This window comes from Mauremys mutica, unplaced genomic scaffold, assembly GCF_020497125.1.
Source record: "Mauremys mutica isolate MM-2020 ecotype Southern unplaced genomic scaffold, ASM2049712v1 Super-Scaffold_100127, whole genome shotgun sequence".
Lineage (NCBI taxonomy): Eukaryota > Metazoa > Chordata > Testudines > Geoemydidae > Mauremys > Mauremys mutica.
This window is the reverse complement of record NW_025423275.1, coordinates 1,180,731-1,205,259: the sequence shown is the minus strand read 5'-3', so window position 1 is coordinate 1,205,259 and position 24,529 is coordinate 1,180,731. Positions and strand designations below refer to the sequence as shown.

Sequence of the window (24,529 nt, the reverse complement as noted above, 5' to 3'; positions counted from 1 at the left end):
CACACAGAGTGAGGCTCAGCCCCACCAGCAGGGGGCAGCAGGGACACACACGTCTCTCCTGGGCCAGCTTGGACAATTTCCCATCATGACCCGGCACAGTGCTGGTGCCCCCACACGGGGGTGGGCAGCGACCGGGCCGGGGGGGGCAGATGTGCTGGATTCAGAAGGAAGCACTTTGGGAAAATCAGTCACAGCCCTTAGCAGAGCTGAGACACAGACCCAGTGACCCCTGCACCACTCTGAGAGGGGAGTGGGGTCTAGTGGTCAGAGCAGGGAGGGGTTCCATAGGGGAGACTGTTTTTTTCTGTGCTTCCCTCCCTAGAGATCCCAGCCCAGCCCCCCTAGTGGAGAGTGAGTGGGAGCCGGGGAAGTTGCTCTCCCACTTCAGAAACATGATTTCCCCCCCCCAACCCAACCGTGGGCTGTTCCATTATGGACCCCTCCCTCCCGAATGCAGACAGTAGAAGCCCCGCCCACCAGAATCAATTGGGGGGGGGGAGATGTCTAGTTGCCCCCGCAACAAGCCCACTCATGGTTGCAGAGAAATCCCACCCAGCCCCCTGCTAGGACAGGATCTCCTGCTCCCACCTGATTTCTTTTCACCATGAGCTGCTCCCCGCCAGGCACCACACCCCAGTCACACGCCCTTGGTCAATACGTAGCTCCGTGGCAATCACTGCCCCGAAGTGACTCCGGTGCAGGCACCCACAGCACGAACTCCCCACACCGGATTCTGGCCACACGCAGAGAATTCTCTCCGCCGGGCTCCTTCGGTTCCTCTCGCTGCTCTGCGTCCTGCCGCCAGACACTGCTCATCTGCATAGCCCCGCCCATAGGCACGTGACGCCTTCTGTCGTTTCGGTCTCAAGCGAAGGAGTTGCCTGCGGGGAGTGAGCACGTCACCGCACGTCACAGCCCCAGCGCCCGTCACAGCCGCTGGGCGGGGATTGTCTGTGAGCCCCGCGCTGGGGGCGGGGCTTCAGGGAGAGACCCAGCCCCATAGACAGCCTGGGGCAGGGAGATATTGGGGGAAGGGATGAGGGGATGGGGAGAGGGAGAGACCCAGCCCCATAGACCCACAGGGGCAGGGAGATATTGGGGTCAGGAGGAGAGGGGGTTGGCAGAGACCCAGCCTGGGTTTCAGGGGAAATGGGGTGGGGTGGAGGGAGCTGGGGGAGAGAAGAGACATGTGGGGTGGAGGTTTGTGAAATGTTGGTCCAGGGAATCTGAGTCTCTCCCAGGACATCGTGTGCAGGGGGGGAGCACAGGGGCAGGGAGAGAGCCCCAGCCCCACAGAGCCCCAGGGGGATATTGGGGGCAGAGGAGGGGATGGAGGGAGGAGAGACCCAGCCCCATAAACCCCCAGATGCAGGAAATGAGGGGAGAAGGGGGGAGGGAAGGATCCAGCCCTATAGACCTGTAGGGGCAGGGAGATATTGGGGGCAGGAGGGGAGAAGGGGGATTGGCAGAGACCCAGCCCGGGGTGCAGGGGAAATGGGCTGGTTTGGAGGGAACTGGGGAGGAGAAGAGACACAGGGCAGGACACATTGGGACAGGGAAACTGACTCGCTTCGAATACATGCAGGGCAGGGCAGGGCAGGGCAGAGGCAGATCATGCTGGTTCCAGGGTAATTTCAGGGGGTTCTGATTCCCCACTCAGCCGGGGGGCTCCCCTCTGGGCTGAGGAGCCCTGGGGTGGGCGGGTGCAGGGGCTGGGTGTGTGTGTCAGGCTGGGGGAGCTGCCTGGGCAGAGGGGCTGGAACCAGGGGCGGCTCCAGGCACCAAGCGCCTGGTTGGGGCGGCAAGCTGCAGGGGGGGGGGGGCTCTGCTGGTCACCGCGAGGGCAGCAGGCAACCCCAACCCCTCCCCCACTCTACCCCCCTCGCCCCACTCCCCTCCCAGAGCTGGGGGAGAACCCAGGAGTCCTGGCTCCCAGCCCTGCCCCTCCCGTCCCAGAGCAGGGGGAGAACCCAGGAGTCCTGGCTCCCCTCCCAGAGCTGGGGGGAGAACCCAGGAGTCCTGGCTCACAGCCCCGCCCCCTCCCCCATTCTACCCCCTATGTCCCACTCCCCTCCCAGAGCTGGGGGGAGAACCCTAACCCAAGCCCTGCCCCTCCCCCCTATTTCCACATGGCTCCATCCAACAGCCCCCCCCCCCCAGTGGGGAGAGACGAGGCCAAGGGAGAAGCAGGCGGGGGGGGGCGCGGCGCTGCGGGGGGGGGACAGGGCCAAGACCCCGGGACACGCGCCTTCGTGTCAGGAGCCGGAGGGGGGCGGGGCGGGATGAGGAGTTGGGGGGGGGGAGGTGTCAGGTTGACCCAGGGACCCGCCCTTACCTGGGCTGGAGAGGACGGAGGCGCCCCGGGGCAGGCTGGGAGTTGTAGTTCCTGGCTTGTCTCAGAGCGGAAGTGACGAGCAGGTTGCTCAGACAACGCGCCCCCTCCCGGTGCACACTGGGAAGCGTAGTTCTCTCTCTCTCGCTCTCACACGCGACCTCTATTGGAGGAGGGGCCGTAACTCGTCACTTCGCCGCGCCCCTCCCCGCTCCCTGATTGGCGGAGAGAGCGCGGGACAGAGACGCGGCGCGTGGAGGGAGGCCCCGGTTCCCTCGGGCACCCCCCTCTCCCGGGCGCGCGCTGCGGCCATTGGGATTCGAATCCCACTCGCGGCCAGGAGCAGCGCGGCTCAGTCCCCGCGGGCGGCACCAGTGGGACCCGCCCCGGCGCTGCTGGGGGGTCCCGGAGCGGGGGACGCGGCTCGGGGGCAGCCGGCGGGGCGGGGCCGGTCCGAGGGGCGCTGGGGCGGGACGGTGAGTGGCGGCGGCTCCGCACGGGGGGGCCGGGGGCTCAGACCCCCAGTTCCAGGCACCAGGCCCAGCCCCTGCCGCGCCCCTGCCCCGGGAGCAGCCCTGGGCCCGTGGGAGCCGGGCTGGGGGGGGCACAGGGCAGAGGCAGCGCGGAGTGAAAGGGCTTCACCCCCCCCCCCGCTGGGCCTGGGGGGCAGCAGCGGGGGGGGGGGTCTGAGCTGCCCAGGGAGCAGCCCCACACGCGGCAGCCTGGGGCCGCGGGGCCGGGCGATGTCCCATCCCGGGTGCGCAGGGACCCAGGGGCGGCCCCAGCCTGTGAGTTGTCGGCAGTTCAGGGGCTGCAGCCTCGTCACCCACCCGGTCACTGTCTGAACTTCAGAGCAGCCCGGGATCTACCTCCCCCCTTCCCCGCGGCCCCGCCCCGCTCACCCCATCCCCCCTCCTCTGTCGCTCCCCCCCCCCCACTCACTTTCCCCAGGCGGGGGGGGGCAGGCTCTGGGCTGGATTAACATGGGGGCGAATCAAATCAGGCCATGTCCCTGTGGGGAGGGGGTTTCACTTGTTGATAAAGGGCGGGGGGAGCCCTCAGTGTCTGTTTGATTGTGTCTCTCTCTCCTCAGGATATTGGGGTTGAGTTTCCTGGGTCAGGCGCTGCTGATTCAGAAAAGGATTAGGCATTTATATGGACAATATCATCTTAACTTCGCTTGTATACAAAATGTAGAAGGGATATAAATCCTCATGCTTCAGGATATAAGCCTACCACTAACTGATGGGGGTCAGGAAGAAACGTCTCCTATCGGCAGGTTAATCCATAATTGTTTTTCTATGGGGTTTCTCAGACTTTCCTCTGACACAGCTGGGCCTGTGACTTGCCCTGAAAAATAGATCATTGGTGGGCCTTTATATTAGGAGGCTGATCATTTTTTGTTTTACAGTAGTGTTTAGCTGTCCCAATCAAAATTCAGGGTCCCATTACAAAAACATAGTAAGAGATTGTCCTGTGCCTCAATTACAAGCTAAAGAAATAGACAAGATAGGTAAACAGTAGCATAAAGAAGTATTAACCTCCATTTATAGATGGGGAACTGAGGCAGAGATGAAGGACCAGATTTTCAAAGGTATTTAGGTGCTTAAGATGCAAACAGATGCTTAAAGGTGCTTTTGAAAATCCCACCAGCAGGTTAGGTGCATAACACCCACCGATTTCAATAGGAGTTAGGTGCCAAACCTAACTTAAGCACTACTGGTCTATTTCCTGTTCCAATTTTCACCAAAACCAATATGGTTCTGCTCACTGATGCCTAGAATATTCCTGGAATTTTAGAATTGATTGGATGTGGTGTTCACAAGTTCATGTTACAAACAGAGAAATGCCATCAGGTAGAGTGAAGAACTCACATTACTCAGTAAACAAGTTTTCAAATGTTTTCCTCTCACAGATCATTTCTTCAGATAAAGAATATTTCTTCTCCCAACCTGCCCTGCCTCACACCTACAGTACCCCGCAGCAACAAGAGAGCTCAGTGACGTGAAAAGGTAATTTTAGGACAGGATTAAGGGCATGCGTGCAAACCAAGTGGTTTAAAAGTGATGGGTGCAGTCAGTCATTACATGGTGATGTACACAGTCTGTGACATCACACTCCATTGCCAAGGACACAATTGTGACATCTCGTGCAGAGAAGTGTAAACAAGAAGTGGGCAGCATTATCTTCTGCAAATATAAACAACTTGTTTGTCGGAGTGATTGGCTGAATAAGATATTATATTATGCCCATAACATCGCAGGCCATAGATGGTCAAAACACCTGGCATTATGGTCACCATTGTGGTGATGGCACTTTCACATCACTGGTACCTGATGGCCATAGATGGTCAAACCTTGTGGGATTTTTCCTTATATGGACACTCAGAGCCACAAGTAACAGGTGACCCATCTCAGGCGAGTAATAAAGAGATTGTGTGACATGCCAGCCAGCCTCTGCCTACAAAGGCTGGAGCTGCCAGTTTGGCTCACAAGCTCCAGAGATCCCAACAAGAACAGGCTGGCTGCCTCTTGTAGGCAAGACTTGAAAGCCAGACGCCTAGCGTGATGGAAGCAAATAGAAGGCGCAGAAGCTGTGACAGGTTGGATCACAGGGACCTCTGAAAGGGAGGGATGGAACTAGGGTGACCAGATAACAAGTGTGAAAAATTGGGACAGTGGTGGGGGTAATAGGAGCCTATATAAGAAAAAGCCCCAAATATCAGGACTGTCCCTATAAAATGGGGACATCTGGTCACCCTAGATGGAACATTTTTACAGTTCTTGGAAATAGCAACACATTAGTTACAAAAATTACCATTAGCAATAACAACAAATTCATTGCTGATGTCCACCTACAATCATTTTTGTCATCATGCCACACCTTTGGTTCAATACCATTGGGGTTTGGGCCATTTAGGGTTAACCTGTGGCTTCCCTTTACAAACTTAAGTTCTCTCTTTCCTCCTTGTTCTGAAGGATCAAACCCTGATTTTTCTTGCTTAACAGAATTCACTGGCTGATGGGGTGGACTCTCTTTGCTAACTGCTATTAGCAAGTCTTTCCTCTCCCTGCCAGCCAAATAATTTGCATCAACACAGAAGCACAGGCTGCTCACTTAAAGAATCAGAATGGAAACATTCCTGTTCCAACACCATTGTCTTCCCAACCAGCTGGCCAAACACAGCCACTTGGTTATATAAGCTGAACTTTCTTATCAGCTCTTACTCCATCTGAGACCTTTTCAAAGCTATCCACACTGGATCTTTCAAAAGGAAAGTCACTGGATTTTTACATATCTTCCTAACCAGTCTTTAAAGGGTTAAGTCAGTCTGTGAGTTAATTAACTCTTTCTGGCCCTGTGGCCTTCCAATGAGATATTATATTATACCCATAACATTACAGGCCATATATGGTCAAAATAGCCATGGCCAGGCTGGGACCGGGTCAGGCTTGGGGCGCTCACCTGGCGCCAGGCCGGAGCCGGCGAAACCAGGCCGGAGGGAGCCGCTCAGCCAGGAATGGGCTGAAGGAAGCCGCTGGGCTGGGCCTTGCCGTGCCTTCCTGGAGCCCTCCTCACGCTCCTTTCCCCTGGTACAGCCTTTGTTCCAGCTCAGGTGGTAGCTAGTGGATTTCTCATGATAGCCGCCCCATTTGTTCTCTTCCACCCAGATACAGATAGAAAAGTGATACATTTATACAAATAGGATGACCACACTCAGTAGATTATAAACTTTGTAATGATACCTTACAAGAGACCTTTTGCATGAAGCATAGTCCAGTCACTTTATATTCACACTCATTAGCATATTTTTATAAAATCATATAGAATGGAACATGACAACAGTGAAGACGACGACAGCGGAGACACCTCCAAAGAAATGCCCTAGAGCCCTTGGGCCGTCACGCTTCAGGAATGTGCGTGAGGTACTAGGAGACCTGGAGATGGGGGGTGTCCTGCTGGCCATAGGTCAGTGTTGTGAACCCCCAGTTACTAGGCTGAGTTTATCCATCCCCTGGCAATAAAACATTGTCTTGTTTTCACAGCTACTTTTGATCTCCTGGCTTCTACCCCCAACCCTGCTGGCAGGGCATTGTGCAGCACCCTTTCCAGCCCACCTGGGTGCAGGAGATTGAGGAAGAGAGCATCTGCCATCCAGCTCCATCCCATCTAGCGCAAGTGAGTGGAGGTCTCCAGAGCCATCGCCAGTGTGGTGGGAATGGCCCAGCAATAGGGCTCCCAGCCCTTCCCTTGCAGGAGATTGTTCCCAACGTCGAGAGTCTTTGGGGAGGGCAGAACCTGCCAAGTGCTGAACACCCACAACCGCAAGCAGTGAAATCAGTGGGAACTGAGGGCAACTCCTCCCTCCTAGGACTGGCACCTTGTGAACGAACTTTCATTGAGGACTGTCCGGGTTCTGCTCTTTCTCTGGCCTGGGAGGGAGCGGGGCCTACTGGGGTGGAGGGAGCTGCTTGTCCAAACTAACGGAGAGCCCCATTGCTCTGGGAACATTGGGAGCAGCCTGTGCTGTGAGCTGCTGCCAGTGCGTGTGGACGGCAGCCCCCTGCCCTGGGGTGGGGTGTGTGGTGAGGAGGAATTGCCTCAGCAGAGGGGACGTAGGCAGGGGAGCAGCCAGACCCGTTAATGAGAGGCTGCCTTGAGCCCAGACTCATGGCTGCTCCCCACTCAGTTCCAGGATGGAGTGGCTGAAGCGGATGCTGAGGAGGAAGCCTGGGCAGGTGGCTCTGGAGCCAGTAGGGAGCAGCGTCTGTCTTGCCCAGGAGGAGAGTGGCCCCTCTGTCCCCGCGGGCGGGGAAGAGACCAGTGGGCAGGCAAAGCGGAGGAGCTCCCTGAGCTTCTGGAGGAAGAGAAAACCACCAGCTCCCTTAGCAGGCCCTGAGGCACCTTCTGGTCCCAAATGGAGGTGGCCCCGGGTGATGCTATGTAGGGACCCAGGAGAGGGCGGGAGCCAGGCAAGGTGGCTCTGCGGCTTCCTTTCCAGGAAGCAGAGGAGGCAGGAGCCCAGCCCCAGGGCCCAGCAGGAGCCATCCACCAGCCTGGCCACCGAGGAGCCTCCAGCCAGCCCAGAGCAGGAGCTGGGCGGCTCCGGCATGGGGACCAGCAGGTTCGCCTACTCCCGAGGGGCCAGCAGCTCTTCTGTGGGGTCTGACAGCCCTGAGGCTGAAGGCTCCCTCTGTGCAGGTGAGGGGAGACCCTGGGGACAGGGGGAAGGACGGGGGCAGTGGGGGACTAGGAACACCCTGTGCCCATTGGGTCACCAAGGCGCCAGGACTGAGCCATGGGAGCCCCACTAACACCTGTGGGGGTGACACTGCCACACCCTGCGGCAGGGGATGCTGGGCAGAGTCGGGGGAGCTCCAGCCTTCCCTGATGATGTTGAGGAGGGGGGCTGATGGCCACGGGGCCCTGAGGCTGATGGGTCTGAGGGTGTCTCTGGGAGGGGCAGGGTGGGGCCCTCTATGCCATGGGGCTCCTTGTTGAGGATGGGGGACATTGAGCCATTTCTCTACACTGCATCCCCCCAGTGGCAGCAGGGATTGTCCTTTCTCCTGCTCTCCCTGGTGCAGAGACCCCCAGTGCCCAGCAGCAGTGGGCTGAGGAGGAGGAAGAGGAGTGGGTTGAGGAGGAGGAAGAAGAGAAGGAGGAGGAGGATGTGTCCCCTGAACAAGACACCATCAGGGTCATCCAGCAGCACCTCCAGGGCAGAGCTGAGGTACAAAAATCTTCCAGCTGCGCTGCCCCCGAGTCTGTCCTGCCCCTTGTTCCATCCCCACCCACGCAGGGGGGTCTTGTCCCAGAGAATCCATCACCCCCAATGGGGGAAACTTCTCCCCTGTTACCTGGCACCCCAAAGTGGGGGCATTTGTCTCACGCAGGCCAAGGTGTCCGCTCCCCGCAGACACTGTCCCAGTTACAACCCCAGTCTGTTCAGGGCGACACTGGTTTCGGGAAGCGGGGCGGCTTTCCCTGTCCAACTCCATGGGGTTCTTGAGCCGTGAAGCTGGTGTAGGTGGGTTGGGGAGGTCCCCACCTAACCGTCTCAGTCTCTCTCTCTCTCTCCCCCACCCACCCCTAGTTGGTGGAGGACAGGGCCCAACAGCTCGGCTTCCTCCATGTTGTCCCACGTCTGTGCTGCTTGGCACAGCAGCAGGAGCTGGACTCTCTGGAGCCCCAGGTCTCCAAAGCAGCCCTCGTGGAGAGCATTGCGGTGAATGGGACCCCGTGTCTGGCCCCTGGGGCGAGGGACCCAGAAATGGGAGGAAAAGTTGGTGGGGCCAGAGGGGGAAGCAGAGGACAGTGGTTCCTGGGGCTGAGGGCTGGGGAGCAGGGAAGGGAGAGCGTCTGACACCGATGGGGAGCTGGCAGTGGGGGAGTTGTCAGGCCGTGTCTGCATCAGTCTACGAGCATTGGTATTTTCTTGAAATTTGTCAGACCAACCTAACTAACACCTAACCCCCATTTGAACCTCTTTTCACACTCTTGCTCATTCTCAAGGTCTGCTTTGCCTCCAGACAGATCCGTTGTCTTTCAGAACAACCTTGCTCTTTCCGTCTGTTTCACTCACTGAGGTGTCGGAGTAAACACTCCCCTTCACTCTATTCTCAGACAAACACTAGTATTAACTGTTTGCTACTGATTTGTGGAGTGGAAGATGCCATTTCTGGGGGATTGTTCCCAAGCTGCAGTACTTTGTGTTCAAACATCTCCCAGCTTCCTTGGTGAAAAATAACACCAGGTTTCTTTGCAATATACATGAAAAAAGGAGTTTTTCACCCCAGATAGGACTTGAACCCACAATCTCTGGCTTAGGAAGCCAATGCCTTATCCATTATGCCACTAGGGCCCTGAAGAACAGTAGTAAGAGGGATGGAAATTCCCTCTCAGGATTGCACATTCCTCACATTCATTCAGAAGCCAAACACCCCATTTAATCGCCTTACAGAAACGTCTGCATCCCCTGGCAGCGAGGCACCTGGGCAGGTCGCTGACAGAGCTGAGCACCACCTTTCTGCCAGCCATCTTTAGAGAAGAACCCCACCCTAGAGTCACCCCTCCCTCCTTCAGCACCTCCACGGCTGTGGCTCTGAGTGGCAGTAGGATGATTAGGGGGTGAATCCTGGGCTGGAAGGGGGGTAAGGTCGGCCTGTAAGGAGTAACCAGGAGGGGCAGACCCAGGGGGAGGCTGTGGGCTGCTGGTCGGTTGTTGGGATCCGAGCTCTAGATCAAAGCTGCACAGTGACCTGACACCCAGGGTTATAAGGCCGACATAGTGACCCCCTTACTGGCCTCGGTGAACCCCAAACCCTTGTTACTAAGGGCATTGAGGAGTCTCTGTCCCTTAATAACTTCTGGGAGCTCCCCAGCAGACTGTGGGCGTCAGCCGCCTCCTGCCTCACAGGTTAGACTCTTGGCGCTGTGCCAGCCGCCCCCTCGCTTGCAGGCCCAGTGTAAGAAGCAGGAGGCCTGGTGCTGGCAGAAGAGGGTTTTGATTAATCAACCTCTGTGTTATGGGCACAGGAGGGGGAGTTTATGCTCCCCCAGGGATGCCACTGAAGGCTCCTCGTGGGCTCCTCAAGGTCTGCTGGGAGCTGTGATGTCCCCCTTTTGCCGCCTCGAAGGCTCCCTCTTGGACACAGTGGGGTCACCCGCTGGCTGGAAGAGTGTGGGGGCCACGCCGCAAAAGCCTGCCTCTGAGCAGCCATGTCAGGGACTCGGGCTTAATCCAAGTGCAAAATTTTCAGTTGTGTATGTTTTGCTCCTTGGAGCTATACGGATTTTCGCTCCTGCCCAAGCGGCAATGGAGAAGCGGATGACACAGGCCGGCCTGAAGACGCCTCCCTCCCACTTCCCTGTACGCTGTGCAAAGCTCTTGGCCTGCCTCATGCCTCGTCAGGAAAGCGCGGCCATGCGGCCCAAGCCTGAGTCACGTCCGCAGCCTGGCCCGCCCCGCCCCCGCTGACCGCGCAGAGCCACGCGAGTCAATGGCAGGTCGAGTCGGGAGCCTCGGCTCTTTCCCCTGACAGCCACACACACAGCGCTGCCTAGCGCCCCCAGAGCCTCCCTCGTGTTCTCCCGCAGCAGCTGCCTGCCGGGGTGGGTGGGAAAAGGGGACCAGGAAGCACTGCAGCCTCATTCCGGGACAGGAGGCCCTCGCCACACCCAGGCCTGCCTCTTGTCTTCAGCCCAGGCAGCCAGAGGTGCCGGGGAGCTCCCTGGCAGGCTGCCGCTTTGCCTCAGCCACCTCTTGCCTCATGGCCTAGGCTCTTGGGGCTCTGCTGGTCACCGGCTCGCTTGAAGGCCCAGAGGGAAAAGAAACAAGCGCACGCGTAGCAGAGAATGGTTTCGATCCATCAACCACCAGGTTATGGGCCCAGCACGCTCCCGCTGCACCACTCTGCTGCTTCTTTACACCCTCCCCCTCCCACCTAGCCGCCACTATCCGGATTAGTGCCTTACACGCTCTCGCACTGGCAGAGAGATGTGCAGGGTGTCACTGAACTGAAGGAGGGAGATCACTTTTGACAGGTTACGCTGCCTCTTAAAGGTGTTTGTCTGGCTGGGAGCCCTGGTTCCCAGGTGTCTCCTGAGGGAAGAAAGTTTCTGTGCAAAATATTAAAACTTTTAACAGAGAGGAGGGAAAGGCCATGGCCACATGATGGGGCCAGTATGCACCTCAACATGGTTCTTCTATGTGGGATGACTCTGAACACTGACTGATCTCCACTCCCTTGGATTTGAAGAGATGTTTAGTTGTGCATTTGGGAACCTATAAGGCTGAAGCAATTTTATGGATGGTGACACTAAGATTGAAGGGTTTTTTAATGTTGCAGAAATTGTTAAAAACACTGAGCTTAAACTGGAATTGCCTGTTGTTAAAGGCTGGTTTCCCCACGTCAGTTCCATAAGCTCTGCTAGAAACACCCTGGGTTCTCTCCTGCCTCGGTGGGAACTAGAGGGAATCGTCCCCTTCTGCCCTTGGCTCCAGGCTGGTTTTTCTGGGGAGGGGACGTGGAATTGATTTGTTTGCTGTTGAGAAGGAACCAGGCCAGTTCTCAGAGAACGAGAACTCCCAGCATCTTCCCAGCCCAGCCCAGACTGCTGCCCTGTCCCAGCCTCTGTTCCCCTGGGGGCCCTGCGTGTTTGACTCTAGAGCAGGCCGGGAGCAGCAGCTGAGGCAGAGGACAGGCTGGGCTGGGCTGATAAGAAGGAGTTTAGCAAGCAAAAAAGGTAAAATGGCAGTGGAGTATTACCTTGGACTCGACGGCATTTCTCCATTGGTCTGTCTGCTTTGGGGCAGGGACAATAACATGTCCTGCTGCATTCGTTATTTCAAAGGGCAGTTTAGGATTTTCATTCTCACGGTGCACAAAGCAGGACTCAGCCTTTGGCGAAAACTAAACAAGCTGCTCACAGATTCTGTCAGCCCCAATGAGCCATTTGGTGTGAGAGCTCAGACCTGCCCCGTCCCAGAGGAAGGGGTGGGGGTCATCTGTGTGGGAACTGGACCACTGACCTACCCGCTCGTAACTCCCAAATGTTCAGTAACTCTATTATCAGTGCCTGTGATTGTTATTTAAACCATAAGAAAAACCACACTGGGCTAGACCAAAGGCCCATCTAGCTCTGAATCTTGTCTTCTGACAGTAGCCAATAGCAGGTGCCCCAACAACCAGTCAACAAGGCCCCACTGGGAATTGAACCCAGGATCTCCTGTTTACAAAACAAATGCTTTAGCCAGCTAAGCCATGGTACCTGTGGGTGGCTAAAACATACTGTCTGCCCACACCTGACTCCCTGCCATCGCCACTGGGGCCTGACAAGCTTTGCTTGTGTTTGGATACTGCAAAGCAGAGGAGCAGGTGACGTTTCCCTTACAAGTTGTGTGTGAGTGAATCTTTGGCCAGGTCTGCACTACAAAGTTGTTTCAGCAGAATTATATTGCTCAGGTGTGTGAAAAACACAAAACGCTACCTCGGTCGGCAGCTTGTGGCTGGTGCACACACTGCAATGCCACGTCTGGCGACAAAACTGCCCTGTTTTGGTGACAAAATAAAATGACTTAGATGAGAAGCCTAGAGCTTTTTGCAGCAAACTTAAAGTGAGAGAGTGTCAGTGTGGACACTGCTGTTCATTATATCACCGTAACTGGCCTCCTCCAGTATCCCACAATGCCCGCTGTGAACTCGCCTGCCCTGCATTCCTGCTACAGAGCCATGGGCCCCTCCCCTTTCATTGCTCTGGGAAGTTCTGACAGCTGAGCCTGCTGCTCTGCTCCGGCAGCCAAGAGCAAATCATTGCCGTGGATGCTGCTCTCTCCCGCCCTGCAAACACAGAGCCGGCAGCGGGAGCTTCCTTACAGTGTAGGGGGGCCACTGGCATCCGAACTGTGACACGCCCAGGACACCCCTTCCATCAAGGAGGCTCTTACCTTCTAAACAGGGACGTCTGTTTTCTAGTAAAATCACTGAAAGAGAAGGAGAAAACTCAAAAGAGGCTCCTCCTGGTGCTTATGTCCGTGAACCGGAATACTCTCTCAGTCCTCAAAGAGAGACCCGGAGAAGGAGACTTGCTGAGGCAAAGCCACAGGGGTCTCTGAGGTTTCCCTGGCCCCTCACCCCTCTCCTGCCTGGCTGATGTCAGCATCTCTCTGTGAGGTCACCACCTCCCCACCAATAGTCTGAGGTCCTGCAAAAGGCCTTTGTGATGTCACTGCCACACCCCTCCCTTGCTGTGCTAATGTCCTGCCCCTGGCCAGGCACTGTGGAGGTTTGAGCTACTCCCTGTGGATCACCGCACTCAAGGAGCATTCGTTCTAGGAAGCAAGCCGGCTAGACAGGAAAACATCAGATGCTGCTCCCAATGCTACACTCAGTTTTTCAGAAATTAGTAAAATTTATGGCCAGAAGGGACCATTAGAGCATCTAATCTGACCCCCTGCATATCACAGGCCTCCTGTATGACACAAGATCTACTTTTGGAGCAAACACATTCCAGAAAGGCATCTAGTCTTCATTAAATGACAACAGGAGATGGAGAATCCACCACTTTCCTTGGTAGCTTGTTCCTGTGGTGAATCATCTTCATTGTTGAATATTTGTGCCTTAGTTGTAATATGAATTTGTCTCTTTTCACCGTCCAGCCATTGAGGCTTGTTAGGCCTTTCTCTGCTTTAATACCCAATCTTTTCTCTCCATTAAGGCCCTTCAACATTTCAGTGAAGTCACTTTTCATTCATGAAGGACCCCCCGCCCCCGAATTGCCACCGAAGACCCAGAGCTGAAGAATCTCCGGGGGCCCAGGCCCCACGAGAGTTTTCCAGAGCCCCCAGAGTTAGTGAAGAACCCCGCTCCAGGAGCCCCAAAACACTCTTGTGGGGGCCCCTGTGGGGCCCAGGGCAAATTGCCCCACTTACCCCCCGGGCAGCCCTGATGGGACCTGGAGCTACTGATATTTCAGGACTCCTGTGAGACTTTCAGCTGGTTGGTTTGCACTCTGCTTTCATTGCTTCCCTCTCAGGGCTCTCTCTCCTCCTGCGTCTCTGCTGCTCTCCTCCCCTAGACATTGAACCCAGCCGTTGCTGCTGCTAACACCAACTGGCAGAAGAGCCTATAAGTCCCCTGCCTGAGGGGAGGCCAATGCATGTGGGGGGCCATAAGCAATATGATATTTTCTATCTTATTCTCTATCCCTTTCTTAATGATTCCCAAGATTCTCTTTGCTTTTTTGACCGTTGTTGCACACTGAGTGGATGTTCTCAGAGAACTATCCCCAGTGACTCCAAGATCCCTCTTGAGTGGCAACAACTATTTTTGGCCTCGTCATTTTATATGTAGAGTTGGGATTATGTTTTCCAATGTGCATCACTTTGCATTTATCAACAAATCTGCCATTTTGTTGCCCTTTCACCCAGTTTTGTGAGCTCTTTTTGTAACTCTTCGCAGGCTGCTTTGGACTTAACTTTCCTGAGTAGTTTTGGATCATCTGCAAATTTAGCCATCTCGCTGTTTACCCCTTTTTCCAGATCATTTATGAATATGTTGAATAGCACTTGTCCCAGACCCCCTGGGGGACACCACTATTGACCTCTCTCCATTTTGAAAACTGACCATTTATTCCTACCTTGTAACCAGTTATTTACCCATGAGAGGACCTTCCCTCTCATCCCATGAGAGTGTAACAGAGCAGAATAGGGCTTCCTTGGGAGGGGGAGTGAACGGAGAATATATCAGGGGGTTGTGCACATTTACTGTCCTGGTGAAAAAGTCTGTCTGATACTCAGTCTTTGCTGCTCCTGCCGGCTGCGACTGCTGAGGACATTTTCCTTCTCTACTCCAGGGTCTCTCTTCTGCCAGATTCTCAGCAAGTCAGGCCCCCTGCAGACTATGGCAGAGCAGTTTGGTAATAGGCTGCAGGACTCACCGCATAAGAATGTAGCTGCTGTAGCACCTAGACTGTCCATGGGCCAAATCCTGCAGCCCTGGCAAGCCCTGGATAACCTCCCACTGATGGCAATGGGAATTGAGCCTTTGTAACTAGCTGCTGGTACCTGAGGTCTCAGTTACGGATTAAACTGGGGGCAAACACAGCTTCAGCCAAAGAAGTGAAGGATGTAAGTGACAGAGCAAAGCCGGCCATCCGGGGAGCTGCTGCAGTCCCATCACCACAGCTGGAAGGGAGAAGAGGAAAAACTCCCTAAAGTGCTGGGAGCAGCCCCGAGAAAAGGAAGTTTGTCAGTGAGATCAGTAGCAATAACTGTGAAATGACGGAGTGCTTGCTCCTCTGTGCCGACATGGCTGAATTGTGTTACTGTACTGTGAGATAAAGCTTTAAAATATCCTGCTCTAATTTCAGGATGGGTCTGTAACCATAATCAGTCTCTGTGGGAAGTGGCCTCTAGATAGTGATCTTTGGGAAGAGCTGGCTGAAGAGCCTTCCTACTCACCAGGAGATCCTGGCTTGGCCTGACAGTTCTTCCTTGCTGAACCTGGCTTTTCTGTCAGGCTCCTTTCTTTTATTTCTTCTCATGAAAAGAAAAGACCTCACTGCACAATCCTTGGAAGTGCTTGTTCAAGACACAGAGAACCTTCCTTGCAGCTAAGTCTTGGAAAGTGTTAAATGGTAAGTCTGGAGCTGATGGAAAGGTTACCATGACTCAGAGTTGAGCTGAAGCTGCTGTGAGTGAAACACAGAGCACTAATCAGTATCTGATCATGGCAGCTTGTGGAAGAAGTGCATGTTAGAAGCCCTCTGTCAACTCAGCTGTGGCTTTCCATGCACAGAGAGCCAGACAGCAAAAAGTCTGCAAGTCTTGAAGGAAATGGGGAATGTCTGTACTTTGGCATTTGAAGGTGTAGTCTTGGACCATCAAGTGTAGTGGTTGCAAAGGCTCTCTTGGGGAAGGCACCATGGCTTAGCTGGCTAAAGCACCTGTCTAGTAAACAGGAGATCCTGGGTTCAACTCCCAGTGGTGCCTTGCTCTATAGCTTTCATCTCCTTTGCTCACATTTTCCTGTGTCTTTCTAGGAAACAGAAGAGACCTCCCTTGACAATCCAAGTAATTGCTTGTGAAGGAAAAGGCTTCTTTCCAGCAGAGCGTTGGAGAGAATCAAATCCTCAGTCTGGAGTTGATCAAAAGGCTATTGGCATTGGCAAGGTGGTTGCTCTGGCTGCAATTTGCTGTGACAGGAGAGCCTGTGTCGTGCGCCCATGCAATTCGCTGGGGATATCTATGCACAGAGCCCCTTCTAGAGGGTTCTCTGCAGGGCTTGCAGGAAATGGAGAATTACTGTCCTTTCACCTTTCATGTTAGTGTTGATGAAAAATGGAGCAGTTCGGGGAGAAGTCCCAGGGTGTGGCACCATGGCAGAGCTTGCCAAGAGAGCTGCTGGATAAAGAGCAGATTCAGGATCCAGCATCCAGTGCTGCCTTGCTGAACGTGCCTCCTCTTGTCCCCTTTTGGTCAATCTTTTTTGTTAATGGAGAAGCTCGACTCTGGCTAGCCATACAAATGCTTGCAAAAGAAACGGGTCTTTTTGCTGACAACTGTCAAAAGGAGGCTTTGGATAAACATGGAAACAAGGTCAAGGTCACTGAAACTCATCTTGCATGTGCAGCTGTTGAAGCTACAAGGCAGAGCACTAAGCACAGTATTACCACGGCTGGTCACAGCAGGATCTCTGTGTGGTGGGATCCGCGGGGTACAATCCCAAACTGTGGAACTGCTCTGTCCTCTTATCTCTCCAACCTGGGCTGTGTCTTACAATGCTGCACTAGTGACAAGCAGCAAAACCCCCTCCATGTGCTGTGATCACTCAGCCAACAACATGCAGCAATGCACCCAACTAAGTGGCATGAATGCTATATAAGCCACTCCTCAATTATACATAGAGAGACACCAGCATATCTCCTCAGCCTTGCACCTCAGAAATGTACAATCTTACACTGCTCAAAACCTCTTGAAAAGTGCAAGCTCATTAATTAATTCACCACTTCCTCAAAAAGAAAGTGAACATGCACCAGCCTTTTTAATCTGAGCAGCTTTTCCAAGCACTTTGGACAATTTCACAAGTAAGTATAAAACATTAAAATAAGTTTATTAGCTAAAGAAAGATAGATTGTAAGTGATTATAAGTGTTAGGCAGAGAGGTCAAAGTTGGTTACATAAATGAAAATGGAATCTCAGTGTGACATTCTAGACCTTTGGGGGAGCAGGCTGTAACCCCCATATTCCTCATTTTCAGATAATCGTGATCTTACATATAGAGCATGACTTGTAAGGTATCAGGAGGAAGGATATGATCTGCTGAAAGGCATTTCTCTACCCATCTATGTATACCATTCATGCATATGACGTTATGAGAATTGTGCAGTGTGGTTGTCACTATGTTGTAAGTTGGGGGAATCAGCCATCACCTGCATGAGGCCACAGGAGGGGAATTGCTCAGCCTTGCTTGGAGAGACGCAGTGATGCTCACCTGTCTCTGAAGAGGGCCACAAAGCCAATGGGGAAGAAAGGACATGATAAAAGGAGAGACATTCGCTAAGCTTTATCTCTCTCTTCCACCTCCACCTACAGACACCACCACACCAAGCGACTGAAGAGCTGATCAAAGGGGAGACCCCGGCTGAAAAGCAACCAGCCAGCCTGTGGTGAGACGCATCTAAGTTTATAAGGGCACTGAAAGGGTTAAGATCAGCTTAGAATGTGTTTTGCTTTTATTTCACAAAAACAGCGAGGAGTCTGGTGGCATTTTAAGGACTAAGAGATTTATTTGGGCATAAGCATTCGTGGGTCAAAAACCCACTTCTTCAGATGCATGGAGTGAAAATTGCAGATACAGGCATAAATATATATTGGAACATGACATGAAGAGAGTTATCTTACAAGGGAAGAACCACTGTTGAAGGCCAATTCAGTCAGGGTGGATGTGGTCCACTGCCAATAATTGATGGAGAGGTGTCAATACCAAGAGAGGGAAAATTGCTTTTGTAGTGAGCCAGCCACACCCAGTCCGTATTCAAGCTCAAATTAATGGTGTTAAGTTTGCAAATAAATTGTAACTCTGCAATTTCTCTTTGAAGTCTGTTTTTGAAGTTTTTTGAATGGCTACTTTTAAATGTTAATGAATGTGAATGTGTGAATGTGTTAGTGAATCTGTAAATGGATTATTGCTTGTGCAAGTCCCATATGGTCTACTGGTCAGGATTCCTGGTTTTTACGCAGGTGGCCTGGGTTCAATTCCCAGTGTGGGAACAGTCCAGATCTCTTGCTCAGAGGGGAGGCAGGAAATGAAAAGAATAAGAAGGGATCCTGCCAGCAGGGGAGTTGGACAGTGTTTGGAGGGGATCCCAGAAGTGGGGATGGGGGGCAGACGTCTGAAGGGAGATCAGGGAAGGATCCCAGCTGTAAGGGAAGTTGACACTCTGGAGAGACAGGCCTGGCATGGGGAGTGGGAAGAGGGAATGTGTCCCTCTAAACTCACCAAGGGCAGACTCGGCAGGACTGGAAGAATTACGTGTTTGTTGATGAATGTCAATTTCTGTGTAAACACACGACCCAATGGCAAAATATTTCCATCGATAATCAAAATTGACAGATGGGCAAAGTAAGAAACATGCTGCTTGAGAACGTGTCCTGTTCTAATCCTATAGGGGTCCCTTCTGCCTTAGGCACCACCCTGTGGGCGTTTCATTTCCCTCCCCATTTTCACACAGAGACACAATTTCCTTTTTATGGATCCACAAACAGCAAAACCTCCCTGTGTCTCTGGTCTGAGCCAGGGCATTCGTTCCATTGAAACCTTCTCTCCTGCAATGGCAATGGTCAAACAGAGGGGATGCGTCCACCTTCCTCCCCCGGCAGTGAGATATTTTTTCTCCTCTTCATGCTGCTGTTGTTATTCCATGAGTCATCAAGGATGGAATAAAAAGTTGAGTTTACTCCAGGGTGAGGAAACAAAGGAGCCACCAACTCCCTGAAAAATCTCAGTGCCCCAGAGAAAACCTGCCCTTGCTGTTGTATCGGGAAACAGAGACGAGACAAAGCTGCAGTGAGGCGTCTCAGGATAGTCCCGGACCGCTGCTTTTATTCTCTTTCTTACAGACTGGTTACTCAGTATTACATGATTGACATCACACAGGTTACTTATTACTATATGATTGATACACCTGTTTACTTCATTCTGATTGGTTAAGGCTGGTTCCCCTCACCGGGCCATTATCTTGAGTGACTAATGCTAGCATAACAGAATGTGCATACTGTACTTGTACTATTGAATGGTTCAATGCAGAGACAGCGTGGCTTGCCAGCACTTGTACCTACATCTCACCCTTTTTTGTTTTGTTAACATGACTAATACTTACGGGGGGGCTCCGGGCTAGTCCATGGACAGCCCTTAATGAAGAGAGAAACAAATGAGGGGACACATTGAATGCCACAGCAAAACAGCACGAGTAACAGTACAGTGAGTCCCCCAAAGGTGACAAGTTGATGCAACCACCCAGTGTTAGGAAGCCATGAGGAGAGCCAATCCCACCATCCCGAGAAGGGGTCTGGATTGTATCTGATTTGATCTGTTAAATTTTTAATTATCTTGAGTTGATTTTCAACTGAATGATGATGATCAGAAATATTAAAGCAACACATATCATTAACCTTTTCACATCCATAATGATGCAGCATAAGTAATTAGCATTTAAGCTGGCTATTAGCGCAAGAAAATAACTTTCTGTAGTCTTATCCGCCTTAGTTTGCTCTAATACATGTTCAGCCTGCCGTGATAAAGCTTTGACCTGCCCCCAAGTTATGGCAGTGTTAGGTGTGCCACGCTTTCGGGCCTTGTCAATCTTGTCCACCATATCCGTCAGGGTTAGACTGAAGTCCGGAATGGGATTCTTTAGCCCCTGATGCCAGGCCATCTCTCCACGGCTTCACAAAGCGAGCGGGAACCCACACAGGGCCAGTTTCAGTTGACACTGCTGCGTAGCCCTGGCCCCAGGTGATGAGTGGCACAGGCGGGCTCCACTCTGGTCCTGGCAACTTGCGATATATCACCTTCGGCGCCGGAAGGGGCTCGGTCTGTCTATAATGGCGCTGGGCTCTAGATAAAAACTGATTATTAAACAAAGTTAAATTCAAATGATTCAGAGTAAACAAGACACGAGCCAGCCATTCTTCCTTATCTGGCAAGGATAGGGGCACTCCTCCTTTTTGTTTTTGTTTAGTAAGGGCCTCCTTTAGGGTGCGGTTAGCCCGCTCAACAATGGCCTGACCCCGGGAATTATAAGGAATGCCGAATTTGTGGAGAATGCCCCACCGGACACAAAATGCGGCCATGGCGGAGGAACAGTAAGCAGGGCCATTGTCGGTTTTTAACTCAGCGGGGCTGCCCATTACCGCAAAGCTGCGAATCAAGTGATTACAAACATGTTTGGTAGCCTCCCCTTTTTGGGCAGTTACCCAAGTGTAACCAGAAAATGTGTCGATGACAACGTGCAGGTATTTCCAAGGGGAGAAGGGGGGAAAAAGGGTGACATCCATCTGCCAAAGTTGATTGGCTCCGAGACCACGGGGATTTACCCCTATGGGAGGACCCTGTGGGTTAAGGGTACATTGAGGGCATTGTTGAACAATACCTCGAGCATCAGAGAGAGGGATCTGAAATTGTTTAGCCAATGCCTTGGCATTTTGATGATGTAGGGCATGACTTTCTATAGGAGTACAAGAGAATGCCCTGAGTTGGGCATCCGCCTGGGCATTGCCTTCTGTCAACATGCCAGGGAAAGGTTGGTGGCTTCGAATATGAGCAATAAAAAACTGATCGGTACGGGAATGAATGAGATGTTGCAATGCTAAAAACAAAGCTAGCAAATTTTTATCTAGCGCTGGTGATACATAGCTACCACTAATATTTGAAACAACATTGGCTACATATAAATTGTCAGTGATAATATTAAACGGTTGCATAGAAAAACGATTAAAGGCTAAAATTACTGCAGCCAGCTCAGCACGCTGGGCGGAGCTTTGGGGTAGGGTAAACAGAGAACACCAGTGGGTAGTAGATGGGTCACGCCAAGAGAGAACCCCACGGTTTGGACTCCCGTCCGTAAATACTGTAAGCACATCTGGCAGCGGGGTTGGGGAGAGTAAATAGCAAAAGTTAAGGGGTAATCGCTGCGTCATGCTGAAACGGGGGTCCTTCAAAGTGTGACAGGAGAAGACTCCAGTAAAGGCTGAGCATGCACACTGAACCTCGGGGTTCGTTTCACAAAGAGTTTGCCATAAATGCAAGGGGATCGGAAGTACTATTTCAACGGGATCAATGCCTAAAAGGACCCACGCTCGCTGGCGTCCCTTGGTGATAAGGGACTATTATTCAAAACAGGGATAGTAAAGGCAAAGTACTTTCGATCACGGGGGAGGAGAGGAATAGAGAAAAAACAATCCTTAAGATCGATTACTGCTAACTGATAATCATGTGGTATAACATTCGGATTTGGGGTCCCACATTGAAGGGCTCCCATAGGTTCCATAATTTTGTTTATAGCTCGGAGATCATGTAATAATCGCCAGCGGCCAGATTTTTTCTTAATAACAAAGACTGGAGTATTATATGGGCTAGTAGTAGGTTCAATATGTCCCTCGGTTAATTGTTCCTGAACTAATTCCTTAAGGGCTATTAATTTTTCCTGAGGGAGTGGCCATTGCTCAACCCACACTGGGACGTGGGTTTTCCATTCCAGTAGGAGGGCAGTGTGTGAGGAGCATTGACGTGTCATGGCACCACTAGGGAGGCTCCCAGCTGAGACAATAGGTCTCGCCCCCAGAGATTAATGTCAATTGGCAAAATGCACGGACGAATTTTTGCAACCTCTCGCCCCTCTTCACTATCCCACACTGAGAGCCAATTGGTGCTTTGTCGGGAAGATTGCGGGCCTCCCACTCCCCAAACAGAGGGGGAAACTTCGGAAGGCCAGGAAGGGTCCCAATGCTTTTGTGCAACTACTGAAACATCCGCTCCAGTGTCTAGCAACCCATAGAGCTCCTTACCGTTGATGATATACTTACGGGTCGGTTTGTGGGTTCGGATGTGTTGTAATACTGCAGCAATCTGTGGATGAAAAAGGAGACCTTGCTCCAGATTAACGCGAGTAGAACCAAATCCGCCGGCACGACTCGCTTGGCTGGGTCCGGCCGGCGCTGTGTAAGGTAAGATTAGCAGTTGAGCCCAAGAGTCCCCCGCCTTTAATTTGAGGGGAAGGTGACTCCAAATTTGAACATAGATAATGCCGGTGTAATCAGAATCGATAACTCCAGGCACAATCATAATAGACTGACTACTGGCAGATGAGCGAGGCAAAATTAACCCAAATGTGTCTGGGGGAAGCGGACCAGAAAGCTGCGTAGGCATGAGGAGTACGTCACCAGGGAGAGGGGATTGCATATCTACTGCATTAATAAGATCCAAACCAGCACTGCCTTTTGTGGCTGGTCGAGCAGCTGTGGCAGGCAAAGCTCCCTCCTTTAAACCGGGGCTGGAGGGGGGCCCGGTCGAAAGTTTCCCGAATTATCTGGGGTTGAGGAGCGACATTGATTAGCCCAATGATATCCTTTATTACATTTTGGGCACTTTTTAGAAGGACGGCCCCCGGTGGTGTTTGTTCCGCCCTTATGAGCGCCACCTCCTGGGGCCCGGCACTCCTTTTTGAAGTGTCCAGGTCGCTGGCAGTTAAAGCAGTTACCTGTAGGTTTGTTACCTTGACGGATTGCTCCCGCCAACAGTGCCATAGCGTGGGTCTGAGTGCCCACTTCGGCACATGCCTGCAACATGTCAGCGAGTGTGTAATTAGGGCGGTGAATGGTAGTTTGGAGAATTTTCCGACAGTCAGCATTGGACTGCTCATACGCTAAGCGTAAAAGGAGTTCCGTCTGAGCGTCCGGATTGTCAATTTGGCGTTGAACAGCCTCCTTGAGGCGATCAACGAAATGATGATAAGGTTCAGTAGCTTGTTGTTTAACATTTGTGAATGATCGAAGGGGCTTGCCAGAGGCTGGAACGCGCCGAAAGGCTCTCTGAATGCACATTGCCGTGCGGTGAAAAGATTCCATGGGCAATATAGATTGTTGCTCCATGGTGGCAAAAGCTCCTGTCCCATATATTTGCTCAGCAGTATTCTGCGCGTTACCGAGTGCTAGGGCTGCCAACCTAAACTCATTATCCCATACCACGTACTGTGCAGGGGAAAGGATCATACGAAATAGATGTTTCCAGTCCTCTGGGATCATAGTATAACTATTAGCGATCCCTTCTATCATACCCTGCACATAAGTGGAACGCAGCCCAGACTCACGTACCGCTTTGTTAAGCTCCTGAAGAATTGAATACGGGAGGGTGGAGTGCCGAGCTACCACCTCACCTGCCTCATTGGGAGGGTCATAAGACAGGGGAAACATCAAAGGGATTTCTCCCTCCCATTCTTCCAATAAGGGGTCCTGCCCGCTCGCCCGCGCCGCCGCAAGGGCGGCACAGACAGCACCCTGATGAAGGGACTTCTGCCCCAGGGTGTCCACCACTGGTGTAGAAGTTTTTGGTGCTAAAAAAGGGGCTGGTGGGAGCACTCGGGGATAGGCGGGAGGTGCCTCTACCGAGAGCAAGGGAGGTGCGGAGGGGGACGCCTCTTTTCGTAACCTCCCCACCGCAGCTGAACAGTGCTGCCACAACAGAATATGTTGGATATCGGCTCGAGGTTCCCTAAACAATGCCTCTCCGATCTTTATCCAATCGGAGTGATCTAGGGAGCCTCGGTTCGAGTACCATGGGCACTTATACTCAATCACTCGGAGCAATTCCTCCAAGTGCCGTAACGATACTGCAGTACACCCGTCCTGTTTGATAAGCTTCAATAACTCTTTTGCATGATCTTTTTGCTCAATGGATAAATCCCCCCCCATACTCACGAGGGAGCGCGTTGCGCTGTGGTGCACCAAGGCTAAGCCAGCCGATGAGTCGGGGGTCCTGTGTCTGGATCACGTCGGGGTCACCAGATGTTGTATCGGGAAACAGAGACGAGACAAAGCTGCAGTGAGGCGTCTCAGGATAGTCCCGGACCGCTGCTTTTATTCTCTTTCTTACAGACTGGTTACTCAGTATTACATGATTGACATCACACAGGTTACTTATTACTATATGATTGATACACCTGTTTACTTCATTCTGATTGGTTAAGGCTGGTTCCCCTCACCGGGCCATTATCTTGAGTGACTAATGCTAGCATAACAGAATGTGCATACTGTACTTGTACTATTGAATGGTTCAATGCAGAGACAGCGTGGCTTGCCAGCACTTGTACCTACACCTTGCTATTGGAATCACAGAGGTCCTGGCGATACGACAGGAAAAGGGACTGTCTGAATTCCCAAGGCAGGGAATGAACAATCTACAGCAGCATCATTAACCATAGACACACTCTAATCATGCTCCAGCCACTGGGGAAATGGGCAGGAATTCTTGCTGCTCAGCCATGGCCACACGTACAGAGCTGCACAGCAGTGAGTGTGCTGGGGAAGCTGGTCTGAGAAAACAATTGGAAATGACCCTTCAGTGAGAACAGAACCATAGTGTAGAAAGGCTCCCGTGTTAAATGGTTGTGGCTGAGGGCTTAAGGATCTGGGCTATG

At 52.6% G+C, this 24,529-nt stretch overlaps 2 long non-coding RNA genes and 1 other non-coding gene across 5 annotated transcripts; 2 read left to right on the top strand and 1 right to left on the bottom strand.

The window, feature by feature from the left end:
- The first annotated feature begins 3,476 nt into the window (after positions 1 to 3,476).
- LOC123359524 lies at positions 3,477 to 6,840 on the top strand. Of its 2 annotated transcripts, none has more exons than XR_006575870.1 (4): positions 3,477 to 3,611; positions 4,248 to 4,344; positions 6,161 to 6,258; positions 6,379 to 6,840. It is a non-coding gene; the product is annotated as an uncharacterized LOC123359524 (long non-coding RNA). The 2 variants fall into 2 exon arrangements; XR_006575871.1 differs by having other exon boundaries at positions 6,161 to 6,301.
- An 8,913-nt stretch (positions 6,841 to 15,753) lies between these two features.
- TRNAT-AGU lies at positions 15,754 to 15,827 on the top strand. Its single transcript has one exon. It is a non-coding gene; the product is annotated as a tRNA-Thr (tRNA).
- Positions 15,828 to 19,871: 4,044 nt separating this feature from the next.
- Positions 19,872 to 24,175, bottom strand: LOC123359525. 2 transcript variants are annotated; one of them, XR_006575872.1, is made up of 3 exons: positions 23,811 to 24,175; positions 21,921 to 22,052; positions 19,872 to 19,964 (listed from the first exon to the last, which is right to left on the bottom strand). It is a non-coding gene; the product is annotated as an uncharacterized LOC123359525 (long non-coding RNA). The 2 variants fall into 2 exon arrangements; XR_006575873.1 differs by having other exon boundaries at positions 19,872 to 19,953.
- Between the last annotated feature and the right edge of the window lie 354 nt (positions 24,176 to 24,529).